Source organism: Puma concolor, chromosome A2 (genome assembly GCF_028749965.1).
Source record: "Puma concolor isolate L17-30 chromosome A2, mPumCon1.1.hap2, whole genome shotgun sequence".
Taxonomy (NCBI): domain Eukaryota; kingdom Metazoa; phylum Chordata; class Mammalia; order Carnivora; family Felidae; genus Puma; species Puma concolor.
The window spans coordinates 88,445,485-88,459,095 of NC_141668.1; the positions used below are offsets into that span (position 1 = coordinate 88,445,485).

General features: G+C 39.7%; 1 protein-coding gene across 2 annotated transcripts in view; it reads left to right on the plus strand.

Annotated features, from left to right (window-relative positions):
• Window positions 1–13,611, plus strand: part of GSAP (gamma-secretase activating protein) — a 136,876-nt gene that overhangs the window by 15,037 nt on the left and 108,228 nt on the right. Inside the window, exon 3 of one of the 2 annotated variants that reach the window (XM_086696863.1) lies at window positions 8,224–8,389. The gene's annotated coding sequence lies outside the window, so the exon portion shown is untranslated. Of the gene's footprint in view, window positions 1–8,223; window positions 8,390–9,688; window positions 9,946–13,611 lie in introns of those variants that run through there. The other variant, XM_086696865.1, reaches the window with a different exon arrangement.

Here is a 13,611-nt window from a genome sequence, read left to right on the forward strand (position 1 = left end):
TAGGCAGACCTGGGCGCTCTTGATTTGTTTTTATTCAGTTACTTCCTCTTTTTGCATTTGTTCCCACCAGTAAGTAGAATAAGTATGATACATCCTAACAGGGTGAAGTGCTTGGCTCAGTGAGTGCATACAGTAAGGAAGGACTTGACCAAGGCAGGGGAAGTCAGCTAAGCCTTTCTTAGGAGGTCAGTGTTGAACTGAACTGATGGATGGGTAATAGTTACCAAGGTGAAGAGGAGAAGAATTGCTCTCCAGGCAGAAGGAGCAACATGTACAAAAGCCCTGTGATGGGTAGGGCATGTGATGGAGGTATAACCCTCTTGGTCTTTAATTTCTGTATATATGCACAGATGGATTATAATACCTTCTCCTTTACTAAAAGAATTATTTCAAGGACCCTTTAGATGGGTATGAATGTGCTTTAAAATAGTAAAATACTATGATTTTATTCACAAAAAAAGAATCCCTTAACCCAGTCAGGCCTGTTCCATCAATAGGCATTCCCATATCTGTCTTTTTGCTTCTGCTCTCCCCATCCTAGAAAGGCCTCTCCTTTTCCGTTTATCCAATCCCTGCAATCTGTATTTGCCCATCTCCTCTTCTTATTCGTCTGGGAAGCTACCCTGGGCAGTGAGGCTCAGGTCTGTTTCTGTAGTGCAGTGGTTAAATGCAGGGTCTTGGAGTCCAGAGTTTGAGTGCAGGTTCCATTCCTGACCACCTCGTGGTTCTAGACAAATTGCTTAATTTCTCTGACATTTAATTTCCTTATCTGTGCAAAAGAGGTAATAATAGTAACTATTTCATTCAACTGTTTGTGAGGATTAAGTGAGATATCTGCATCTCTCTCTATATTTATCTCTTTGTATCTGTACATATATGACAGAGCCCTTCCTGATGGTTCTTACTTCCTTGTACTGCACCTCCTATGTGGCCCACACCAACTGGCTCAGTAATTTTAAGGCAGATTCTAAGGATAGAGGCATTGGGAGGAAGCCATATGCTCTGCTCCTGAGTATTTGAAGTCTCTGGTCCACTGGCTGTCACTACTGCACATCCGTGGAAGTGCCTCTCCATAAGCCCACATGTGCATGTGTGCACAGGACCTGTGAGCCACCCAGTAGCCAAACCAGGTACCCTATAGCTCCCCAGGCTCAGAGTCACCGTGCATGACCAAATCACCCCAGCAAAACTGCAGAAGGCAAGTTATATTCATGCTTTAAGTGGCAAGTAAAATCACTTTTTTTTTTTTTTCAAAGTTTTATTTATTTTTGGGACAGAGAGAGACAGAGCATGAACGGGGGAGGAGCAGAGAGAAAGGGAGACACAGAATCGGAAACAGGCTCCAGGCTCTGAGCCATCAGCCCAGAGCCCGACGCGGGGCTCGAACTCACGGATCGCGAGATCGTGACCTGGCTGAAGTCGGACGCTTAACCGACTGCGCCACCCAGGCGCCCCTAAAATCACTTTTCAAAATGCCTTCAAGTCTAAGGTTTTTCTGGATTAATAATTATTTTGCAGGATCTGATTTCATAAATACAGCTTGACAGTGTTTAATAACAGCAAAACAAATTATTTAATCCTTAAATAAACAGGTTTTTAAAGTTCTTACATTAAAATGAGGTTAACTAGGTGAAATTCTAGTATTATTTTCTAAAACATTGTAACCAGTGTGTCAAGACTACAGTCAAGGTTCTTATAGTGGCAAGATATTTAATTTCTATTCTATCTTGGAAGAGACATGAAACATGCTAAACTGATTAAGTCAATTGATTTAAGATTCTTTATGTTTACCTCCTGCAGACAATTGTGGTTCAATATTGCAAGTAATTTTCTTCTCTGTAGAATTAAAAGAATCTACAAAACAGAAACTAAATCAGTGTTGTGCTTGCAATTTAAAATATAACCCCCTACCAACACCACTCTGTGTTTATTTCATACTTCAAATACTTCTCATGCTCTGCTAGGTCAGGAACTATAAAAGACATTGTAATGGGTGTCTAGTTCTGCGATCAATAAAGCTAATTTAAACTATCCTCTAATAGGTGAGGTAAAAGATTAGTATTTAGGTCTGGGATTAACAAGTGAAAATAGGCCATTTTGTGATATCTTCAGGGACACAGCACAGTTCAGGGTTTAAGGCTCAAGGAAAATCTATTTTGAGAAAGACATGAGTCATATACTTCATCATGGACAGATTTGTATCCCATTAATGACAATACCTTTTATTTTCAGTTCTGGAAGCATCATCTCTCTGTTAGGGTATTAACACTTCTTTGCCCCACCAACCTCAATTTGTCAGCTGAATTTTTCTGCCCTTCCCTTTGGTTTTTGAAGTGGGGACTCCAGTCACATTTACTTTAATTACTGCTTTGACAGATACTAAAACCAAGATCAATGTGCCTATTTTTCTGTTGCAACCATTTTGAATAATAAGTATTCAAATAGTATGTAAAATCTCACTGAAGCATTTAATTCAGAACCTAAAAATGTGTGTACAAAAGCCACTACCATGATTCTGTAGAGTTCAAAATTGGCCATTTTGTTTTCTTACGAAATTGGTCAAAATGAAAATGCACGTTTTGTTCTGTTCATTCAGTTTTCCCTAATTCTCTTTAATTCAGTTTTATTTCCTTTGTTCTTTGTAGTCTCCCTCTTCCCCACACTGATTTTCTTTCTGCAAATCCTTTCAATGATGGATACTGACATCCGTGTCCACAGTTTTAACACTTTTATTAAATCTAATATCTTTCATAAAAACCCAGGCACACCTTAGGGAATCAGGAGCTTACTAAATGTTCACTTAGTCTCATTTTATGTCTAAATCCCTCTTTTCCTCTTGCTCTAACATTTATTTTATCAATAATTATTATCTTTTGATCAAGCATCATGATAAGAAATATGATTTTTTCTTTCACCACCCAACATCTTATTTGGATAAACTTCAAACAGACAGAAAGGTTGAAATAATTGTATAGTGAATATCCATATGCCCACATATACATATTCTATTATGAACATTTTACTATATTTGCTTTACCACCCAGCTGTGCATTTGATCCATTTTTCCATGCATCTGTCCATCAGTCCATCTTAAGTTTTTGATGAAGTAAGTTACAGATACCAGTGTACTTCAGCCTGCATATCATTAACTAGAGTTCTATATTCGTTTACAATTTTTTTTTCAAGCGGTATGTCCATGTAATGAGATGTACGAATATTAGGTTGCCATTTGCTGCATTTGGACAAATGTAGATACCTGTGTAACCTAAACCCCTATTGAAACAGAGAACATTACTGTCACTCCAGAAAATTTCCTCATGCTTCTTTCCAGGTGATCCTCACTCACCTTGCCCCTTCCCCCAGGCAACCACTGTGCTAATATTTTACCACCACAAATTAGTTTAACCTGTTTTAGAACTTCATATAGATGGAATTATAAAGTATATGCCTTTATGGGCAAGACTTCTTTTACTCAGCATAGTGTTGAGATTCACCCATTTTTTAATTATTGTGTGAACCAATAATTAGTTCCTTTTTACTGCTGAATGGTATTCTGCTATATGACTGTACCAGTTGGTTTATCCGTTCTTCTATTGATGAAACCTGAGTGTTTTTCACATTTGACCATGATGAATAAAGCTGCTATGAGCACTTTTGTACAAGTGTTGTGAATATTATTTTTCTTTGCCTCGGGTAAGTATTTAGGAATGTAATTGCTGAGCCATAGGTGTGTACTTAATATTATAAGCAACTACCAGACCCGTTTCTAAAATTGTGCCATTTCACACTTCTGTCAGCAACGTATGAGGTTTGGTTGCTCCACGTTCTTGCCAACATTTAGTGTTGTCAGTCTTCGGAATTTTACCTATTTTGGTGGGTACACAATGAACCCATTGTGGTATTCATTGGCATTTCCTGATGACTAATGATGTTCAGTACTTTTGACATGCTTGCTGGCCATTTATAGCCCTATCTTTGTGAAATGTCTGTTTAAATCTTTGTGCACTTTTTAATTAGGTGGTTTATTTATTTATTTATTTTTGAGCCATAGTTCTGTGTGTAACCTGGATACCAGTCTTTTGTTGTATATGTTTGTGAACCCATTTCTTCTTTGATTTCATCCATCTTGGTGTCCATGCTGTAGCATAATTGAACCGGTATATTGTCTCCATAGCTTGTCCAAGACCCTTATAAGTTTTTAAAATAAATACCTGCTATATTTTTCTTTAATGCCATAGGAAGGCAATGGTGGACTCCTGAAAACTGTTGAATGTCAGGAGCTAGTTTTTCTATTTGCCCTTCAGTGGCTTATTTTCAGGATGGAAATTAGCACTTTCTTAGTTTACTTTGAAAAACAGTTTCAGGGGCACCTGGCTGGCTCAGTTGGAAGAGCATGTGACTCTTAACCTTGGGGTCATGAGTTTGAGCCCCATATAGAAAGTGAAGATTATTTATAAAATTTTTCAACGTTTTTTATTTATTTTTGGGACAGAGAGAGACAGAGCATGAACGGGGGAGGGGCAGAGAGAGAGGGAGACACAGAATCGGAAACAGGCTCCAGGCTCCGAGCCATCAGCCCAGAGCCTGACGCGGGGCTTGAACTCACGGACCGCGAGATCGTGACCTGGCTGAAGTCGGACGCTTAACCTACTGCACCACCCAGGCGCCCCATAGAAAGTGAAGATTATTTAAAGAAATTTAAAAAAATAAAAAATAGTTTCATCTAGTAACCTTCCTATTTATAAAGTGATACAAAATGAAACAAATCTATGAATAATTATAAATCTAAGAAAACAAAACAGCAATGGAACAGGATAGAGAGCCCAAAAATAAACCCACTCATATATGGTCAATTAATCTATGACAATGGAGGCAAGAATATTCAATGGGAAAAAGAATATTTAATAAATGCTGCTGGGAAAATTGTACAGCTACATACAAAAGAATGAAACTAGACCACTTTCTTACACCATACACAATAATAAACTCAAAATGGATGATAAATCTAAATGTGAGACCTGAAACCATTAAACTCCTAAAAGAAAGAAAAGACACATTATCCTTAGAAACATGTTTATGGATATGTCTCCTCAGGGAAGAGAAACAAAACCAAAAATAAACTATTGGGACTACACCAAAATAAAAGTCGTTTTTTTTTTGTTTGTTTTTTATTTTTTTTGTTTTTTTTCCCCCCATAGCAGAGGAAACCATCAACAAAACAAAAAGCAACCTAATAAATGAGAGAAGATATTTGCAAGTGATATATCCGATTAGGGGTTATCATTCAAAATATATAAGGAACTTACACATGTCAACACCAAAAAAATAAATAAATAAAAATAAGCAACCCAATGAAAAAATGGGCAGAGGACCTCAATAGACATTTTTCCAAAAAAGACATACAAATGACCAACAGACATGAAAAGATGCTTAACATCACTAATCATCAGGGAAATACAAATCAAAACATACCACTTCACACCTGTCAGAAGCCAGTATCAAAAAGACAAGAAATAACAGGTGTTGGTGGGGATGTGGAGAAAAGCAAACACTCATGCGTTGTTGGTGAGATGTAAATTTATGGCAACCACTGAAGAAAACAGTATGGAGGTTGCTCAGAAAATTAAAAGTAGAAATACTCTATGATCCAGTAATTCCACTACTGGGTGTTTACCCAAAGGAAAAAAAAAAAACACTAAATTGAAAAGATATATGCACCCCTATGTTTACTGGAGCATTATTTACAATAACCTAGATATGGAAGCAACTCAAGTGCCTATCAATAGATGAATGCATGAAGAAGTGGCACATATACATATAATGGAACGTTGCTTTGCCATCAAAGAGAATGAGATCTTGCTATTTGCAGCGACATGAATAGACCTAGAGGATATTATGCTAAGGGAAAGAGAAAGACGAATACCATGTGATTTCACTTATATGTGGAATCTAAGAGCCAAAACAAGGAAACAAAGAAACAGACTCTTAAATACAGAAAAAAAAAACAAAACAGGTGGTTGCTAGAGGGGAGGTGGTGAGAGATGGGTGGGAGAAATAGATAAGGGGGATTAAAAGGTACAAACTTCCAGCAGTGCCTGGGTGCTCAGTGGGTTAAGCATCTGACTTCAACTCAGGTCATGATCTTACAGTTCATGAGTTCCGCAGTGAGCTCTGCGCTGACAGTGTGGAACCTGCTTGGGATTCTCTCTCTCCCTCTCTCTCTCTCTCTCTCTCCCTCTGCCCCTCCCCTGCTCACACGTGCTCAAACACTCTAAATACATAAATAAACTTAAAAAAAAAAAGGCAAGATGTTAGTGAAAATCTTGGAGACTGTAAGTACTTTTGCATCATGCATTGCTACATTGTAATACAAAAGATTGGCAACAATTCGAACAAACTGTTTCAGCCATCCAGTGGAACACTTACCCCTTCTCTACCTCCTACTGGATGTGTCACCTGTGTTGTTTTATGTTTTCCTTTATGATTTCATAACCAAAGGGCTCTATAAATGGAAATAACTTTGGGATCATCTGGTTCTATCCCTTCATTTTACAGATATTAAATATTATGTCTCAAACAATAGAACTTTGAACAGTTTGAGGAGTTACTATTATATATAGGACTAGACATAGATCTACTGATTGAATAATCTTTTAGTTTCATGTTTTTTCTTCTGTTGTCCAGCCCTATGGGTTTTTGCTTTAAGATGACACTTGCATTTACCCCTTCTTTTCTACTGCCTTTACCAATATAATCTCTAATGTTACCTAAACTGGATTGTCACTCAGATTTAAATCTATTTCCTTCAGGTCCATCCTGCACTCTTTGGTCTCACTGACTTTCCTAATATAGACCTTTCGACAGGCACTCTTCAGAAACTTCAGTGGCTGCTGTTGAATCAGGTCCTAAATTCTCAAGGATCTTTCATACCCTACTCCCACTCTTCTCTTCATCCTTATTTCCCATTCTCCCCAACCTGCACCTGCTCATCAGGTGGTCCCCCCATTCCCTGGCTGCATGTGAACTCCTATTGTGGTTCCTTTGTTAGTCTCCTATTCTGGTAACTCCCACTCCCACCCCTTCTCTCCAGTTAGTCACTGACATACAGCTCATAGTTCAAAATACAGCTCAAGCTCCATCCGCCTTCCCCATGAAACATTTTCTAATTTCACAACTGCAATGATTTCTCACCCATGAATATACACTGCAACATCCCATCTAGCAATTGACCTGTGTACTAGCCTCCATGAGAGATAAAACCCGAAATCTCAGTGGCTTAACATCATAAAAGTAAACTTCTTGTTCAGTGATGATAGTGTATTTGTGTATTGTAAGTATTTGTGTATGGTTGATCGTGGTGATGGGAGCACTATGCTTGTTACAGCCATTTAGGAGCCAAGGGTGATGGAGCCTCTGCTCTCTCTATTTATGTATTTTTAGTTTTTTTTATTTTATTCGTTCTTTTTTTAATTCATTCATATTTTATTCAACGTGGGGCTTGAACTCACAACCTGAGACCCAGACTTGAGCAGAGATCAAGAGTGGGACGCTTGCCCAACTGAGCCACCCAGGTGCCCCAAGGCTCTGCCATCTTTAATATAAAGCTCCCAGAGTTACTTTGGGTCAGGTCATGCTCTCACAGCTCATGGGATCAAGCCCCACATTGGCCTCTGCATGATAGTGTGGAGCCTGCTTAAAATTCTCTCTCTCCCTCTTTCTCTGCCCCTTCCCAGCTCTCGCTCTCAAAATAAACAAACTTAAAAAAAATTAAGAGATATGTCTAAACTGTAGTGTTTGGATCTTGATTTGAACAAACGAATTGTTTTTTAAAATGGGAGAAACTTGTTTACTAACTGGATTATTTAATGCTAACAAGAAATAACTTATTACTTAAGTGAGATACAGTATTGTGGGGTTTTTTAGGCCTTTTTTATTAGCAATACAAATGGAAATATTTACATGTGAAACAAGATGACATTTGTGTTTAGTTTCACAAATAGGAAAGAAGTGAGGCATATAGATGAAACAAAACTGGTCATGAATCAGTCATTGTTGAAGCCAGGAGATATGTACATGGGATTTCATTACAAATATTCACCCTATTTTTTGTGTATATGTCAATTTTTCTATAACAAAAGATTTAGGAAGAGAAAGAGAAACGAGGTGCACCAACTAAAATATTTTATTTTATTAAAAATATTTTTTAATGTTTATTTTTGACAGAGAGAACATGAGTGAGGAATGGGCAGAGAGAGAGGGAGACACAGAATCTGAAGCAGGCTCCAGGCTCTGAGCTACCAACACAGAGCCCGACGCGGGGCTCGAACTCACAAACAGTGAGATCATGACCTGAGCTGAAGTCAGATGCTTAACCGACTGAGCCACCCAGGTGCCCCAACAATATTATTCTTCTTAAATTGAATAGAATCCAGTTGCATTTCACTTTCTGTGTGTGAAGAATACATTGCAAATGTGTTCTTAAAAAAGTTCCCTGGCACGGTTTACCTAGTAGTACCTGTGTAGTCACACACAGTTATATATGAAGGGTAGAGTTGCAAGACAGGTTCTAAGTAGTTTTTTTGTTTGTTTTTTACTTTTGCTATGGAAATTTGTAAATATACACAGAATAGAGAGAATAGTACAATGAATTCTTATGTACCCATCACTCAGTCCCAATGTCCATTAACCTAAAGCCAGTCCTATTCTATTCTTTCCCTCATTCACTCCCCCTTTTGTATTACTTTGAAACACATTACCTCATATCATGTCCTCTTTAGGAACCTGAAGCATATTTCCCTAGAAGAAATGAACATTTCACAAAATAATCACCGGATCATCACACCTAAAATTCGTTAATATAATTAAATAGGCAGTTGGTATTCAATTTTCCTGTTGCTGTGTATACATCAGCTTTTTTAGTTCCTTTTTTTAATCGGGATCTAATCTCTCACATTGTGATTATTTCTCCTTCAATCTGTATATTACTTTTCTCTTTATTCAGATTTAAGAAGACAGATTATTTTTGACCTGTAGCTTTTCTCATAGTCTGGATTCTGCTGCTTACATTGCTGTAGTGTAGTTGCAAGTCAGATTTAAATATTAAAGAAAGTGTTCATGCACATTATGGTCAGGTTTCACCCAATGTGGTGGTATTATTTTGGGCCCTGGTGATAACAGCTAGAGGTCAGGGGAGGCGGCCTTGCTGGTGGATCCCAGCTGGCTGTGAGCACCCTGTGACTGGCTGAGGTGTGCTTGTCAGGCTGAGAAAGCTTGTCTCCTGCCCCAGGCCCTTCCTGCTCTCTAAACTCCATTGGGCCTCTTGTTACGGATACAGTGTCAGACCATCCTCTACTTTTCCTTCAAGGAGCGGGTAACAATTTGTAAATGTAGTGGGCTTCCCCAGTTTATATTCCGAAAAGTCAGGAGTGCATGAATGTGACTTTGAATTCTAAAGAACACGTAAACCATGGTTTCCAGCTAGGAACGGGATGACACAGACTTGACAGTTTGTGATAATCATTTCCACATTGGAACTTTGTCTCTTGTGACTAAACACCAAGTTACATTTACTTTTTCTTCCCCTTCTTTTCTCCCTGGGGAGGACAAAGCTCCTGGGCCAAGGTCATCCTGTATATATGCGGTTCTTTACTCAGCCCTCACCTGTAACTGAGAGGCTGAGGCTATGTCTTCGTTTTGCATTCATCCTGATTTCACAGATCTGTAAAATCTTTGTGCCCCATCTATCCTCCAAACAGACAAGGAGAGGAGATTGAGAGGAGCCAAGAGTGGAGCACAGATGCCAACAGGTGCCAAGAAGAAACACCGGCACCCTGTCCCCTACGGGGCAAAACCAAGGGAGGTCATTGCAATATCTGGATTTACTTAGATGAATCTCAAGTTTGGAATAGCACCCAGCCAATAGGACGCCTGGGTAACAAGGACTGAGTAAGTTCTGGCAGATGGTCTGAGTGAGGGCAGCATTCTAGAACACTGCACATGTCAGAGTGGTGTGAGGAAATTGCTGAGAGGTTTTAAGCCCCTGAAGGATTTGAGGGTGGTGGCAAAATGCCCATGCAACCAGGGGAGACTTTGTGTGCGAACCTTGAGGCTGGAAGCAATGGTGGGGACCGTGGACACCACCAGTGGATGCCATATACCACTTGCGATAGACTGTACTTCAGCTCGTGTATGTGACCCACCAACGACCATGTGGACAACCACACTACAGAGGCCCCTCATGCACCGATGCTGCAGGGTAGTTAGGGTTCCTGGGGAAGTTGCTAATCCTCAAAAAAAAAGGGAAACAGAAGGGGAAGGAAAACTTTGAATCAGAATGAATATTTACTAGTTTTAAATGGAAAGATACTGAGTTATCTTCAAGTGGCAAGACTGAGCTCATTTTCCTTCCATCAGCAGAAAGGGGACTCAAGAGCTAAGTTTGAATTCCATCAGAAAAAGATAAAGGCACATTCCAGCACATCTGGGCTGTGACTATAAATTTTAAACTCACTACACAACCCACATTTATGTGTTTATTTTTAAATGTCTATCTGCACTGTATTAAAAGTTTCATGAGGGGCGCCTGGGTGGCTCAGTCGGTTGAGCATCCAACTTCGGCTCAGGTCATGATCTCGCAGTCCGTGAGTTCGAGCCCCATGTCGGGCTCTGTGCTGACAGCTCAGAGCCTGGAGCCTGTTTCGGATTCTGTGTCTCCCTCTCTCTGACCCTCCCCCGTTCATGCTCTGTCTCTCTCTGTCTCAAAAATAAACGTTAAAAAAAATTTTTTTTTTTTAAAGTTTCATGAGGGCACAGACCATTTCTTTTGTGTTGTGTATTCTTAACACCTAACCCAGTGATTAGCCTTGACAGACACTGAAGAAGGAGTTGTTGAATGAATATTGGACCCACACACCAGAGCTACTTCCACAGTACTTAATACAGAGCAAGCTCATGATAGATGATCTTTTCCCTTCGTTCCTAAAGGAATATATATTTCTTTGGGGACAGTCGATCTTTCTGTTGAAATCCAGTTCTAACTTGAGTGGCTCTGAAGGTAAATCAGCTATGTTGTTTTTTATGGGAGCTATTTAAGAAACTGACGTCCTAGTGTTTGTCTTCTCTGACCTTATTCTGTATCCAAAGGGTATATTGGATACAGCAGTAGCCATACCTGCAGATGCTCAGGGTTATTATGTGGAAGATGCTGATAGTAGTGATTGCCCCACCACCCACACAGTCCTGGCCCCTTGATTCCAAAACACTCTCTCCTTTTGCTTCCCAGCCTCAGATCCAGTCTGTTCTCATTCGCCTCTCCTTTTTCTGTGCCAACGCTCTTGTCTGCCCTTCCCCATTCACACCCCTGATCTTCACCCCTCTCAGGGCAGAACTCCTACCTAGCCAGCCAGCAGCCATATGTTTTGGATGGTTCTCATTTCACGTAGAGTCATCTCTGGAAAAACCAAAAGGGAATTTTATTAAAAGATGTCAATGTGCAATTTATTATCTATATCTTTAAACCATTAATTTGTATTCCACTTTATTTATAAAAGTATTTGAGGTAAGTAAGTGTATCTTAATAAAACATGTGTTGTAAATAAATTCACTAACAAGTAAAAAAAATCTGTGAGCTCTGATTTTGACTTGGAAAATAGGGACCCCATAGTCCAGTATTTCCTGAACTTGCCTGGTAAGAATTACCTTGCTGCTGGGGCACCTGGGTGGCTCAGTCGGTTAAGCATCCAACTTCGGCCCAGGTCATGATCTTGCAGTCTGTGAGTTCGAGCCCCGTATTGGGCTCTGTGTTGACAGCTCAGAGCCTGGAGCCTGCTTTGGATTCTGTGTCTCCCTCTCTCTCTGTCCCTCCCCTGCTTATGCTCTGTCTCTCTCTCTCTCTCTCTCTCAAAAATAAATAAAGATTAAAAAAAAAGAAGAATTACCTTGCTGCTTGTTAAATACAGATTTCCTCAGCTCTTCCCCTCAAGACTGATTGAGTGGGCCTGATTTTTTTTTCTTGTGCTTCAGGCAGTTCTTTTCATTTGATAACTTGAATAAAAATCGCCAATGTAGCAGGGATAGGGAGGATGAAAACTCATGAGGAATAGGGACATAAGTTTGTGGGGAGGGACAGAGACCTTTCTGAGTGAAAAGGAATTTGATTCAGCAGGGTTTTTTTTTTTAATAGTCTTTTTTTTAACTGTTTTTTTTGTTTCTGAGGGGTTTTTTTTGTTTGTTTTTTGGGGTTGTTTTTAGTAAACTTTACCCCCAACATGAGGCTCAAACTCATGACCCCATGATCAAGAGTCACATGCTCTACTGACTGAGCCAGCTAGGTGCCCACACACTCTTTTTTCTTTTCCCAGTATGAATATATCTGTGTGAATGCTGATAATCAAAAGCACTCATGGCATTATGGAAAGATCGATGGTGGCAAATTATACTGAACTATCAAAGTTAAAAAAATAAACCGAAAATGTTGGTCAAGCTGTGTCAGGTAGTACCAATTACTTTTCTTTTCAATGATCTCCTTACTGTTGTATCTTATTATCTTGCTGCACAATTAGGTATAACATCAAATGTGTCCGATTAAGTAAGCTGTAAGTTTTAACTTGATTAGAACAGTAACTTGCCTCCCTGTGAATACCTATTTATATCTTTATATATGCCATCTTCGTAGGTTGTCATGTATGAGCATGTTACCTTCTCGATTTTAAAATATTAGAAGGAACAGTGCATAGATAAGATCTTTCTTTATTCTTATTTTCTGAAATTTCAGGCAAACCCCTGTTGGATCAGTAAGTCACCCACTTTATAGTCTGTATCTTTTGAGAATTTTGTTCTTTTCCGCTCCATCCCCTTCTTGAATAGAATTCCACACTTCAAAAGTTACTCCACTTGGTGAAGAACAGCACTTACAGGAAGGGAAACCCAGGGAAATCCTGAAGTTTTGTCCTTTGAGAGCTCCACCCTCTGAGGGCTCCGTCACCCTTCATTCCCTACAGTCTCAGGTTCACTGGGAGGGAGCTTCTGGGGAGGAGAGCCTCCAGGGAGGTTGGCAGGTATGAAGGGCAGGGATGAGATTGGGGGAACTGGGACGCTGGGATGGGCTGCTGCTTCTGGAAGACCTCAGATGCTAGGGATATGTGAGGGCCTTGTGGAAGCTGACAGTCTGAAGACTTCCTGTCATAGTGTCCATTGCTTAGACGGTGAGATTATTAAAACCAGTAATTCCTAAAGTCGCAGTTTCTGTAATAGGAATCTCTTCTCTTTTTTTTTAAAGTTATTTATTTATTTTGAGAGGTGGGGCAGGGCAGACAGAGAGGGAAAGAGAGAATTGCAAGCAGGCTCCACAGTGTCAGCACAGAGCCCGACGCAGTGCTTGATCTCACAAATCATGAGATCATGACTTGAGCCGAAATCAAGAGTCAGATAGATGCTTAACTGACTGAGCCACCCAGGTGCCCCAATAGGAATCTCTTAAGAAAACAGTACCATGTGAAAGGCATTGCATAGTGCAGAGTTTGAGGCCCTTGTATTCTCCTCTCCACTTTCATGTCAGCAGTCTGGCTTCTGGTCAGGAACAGCATATTTTCTAAGCCTGTTGCACTGAAAGCT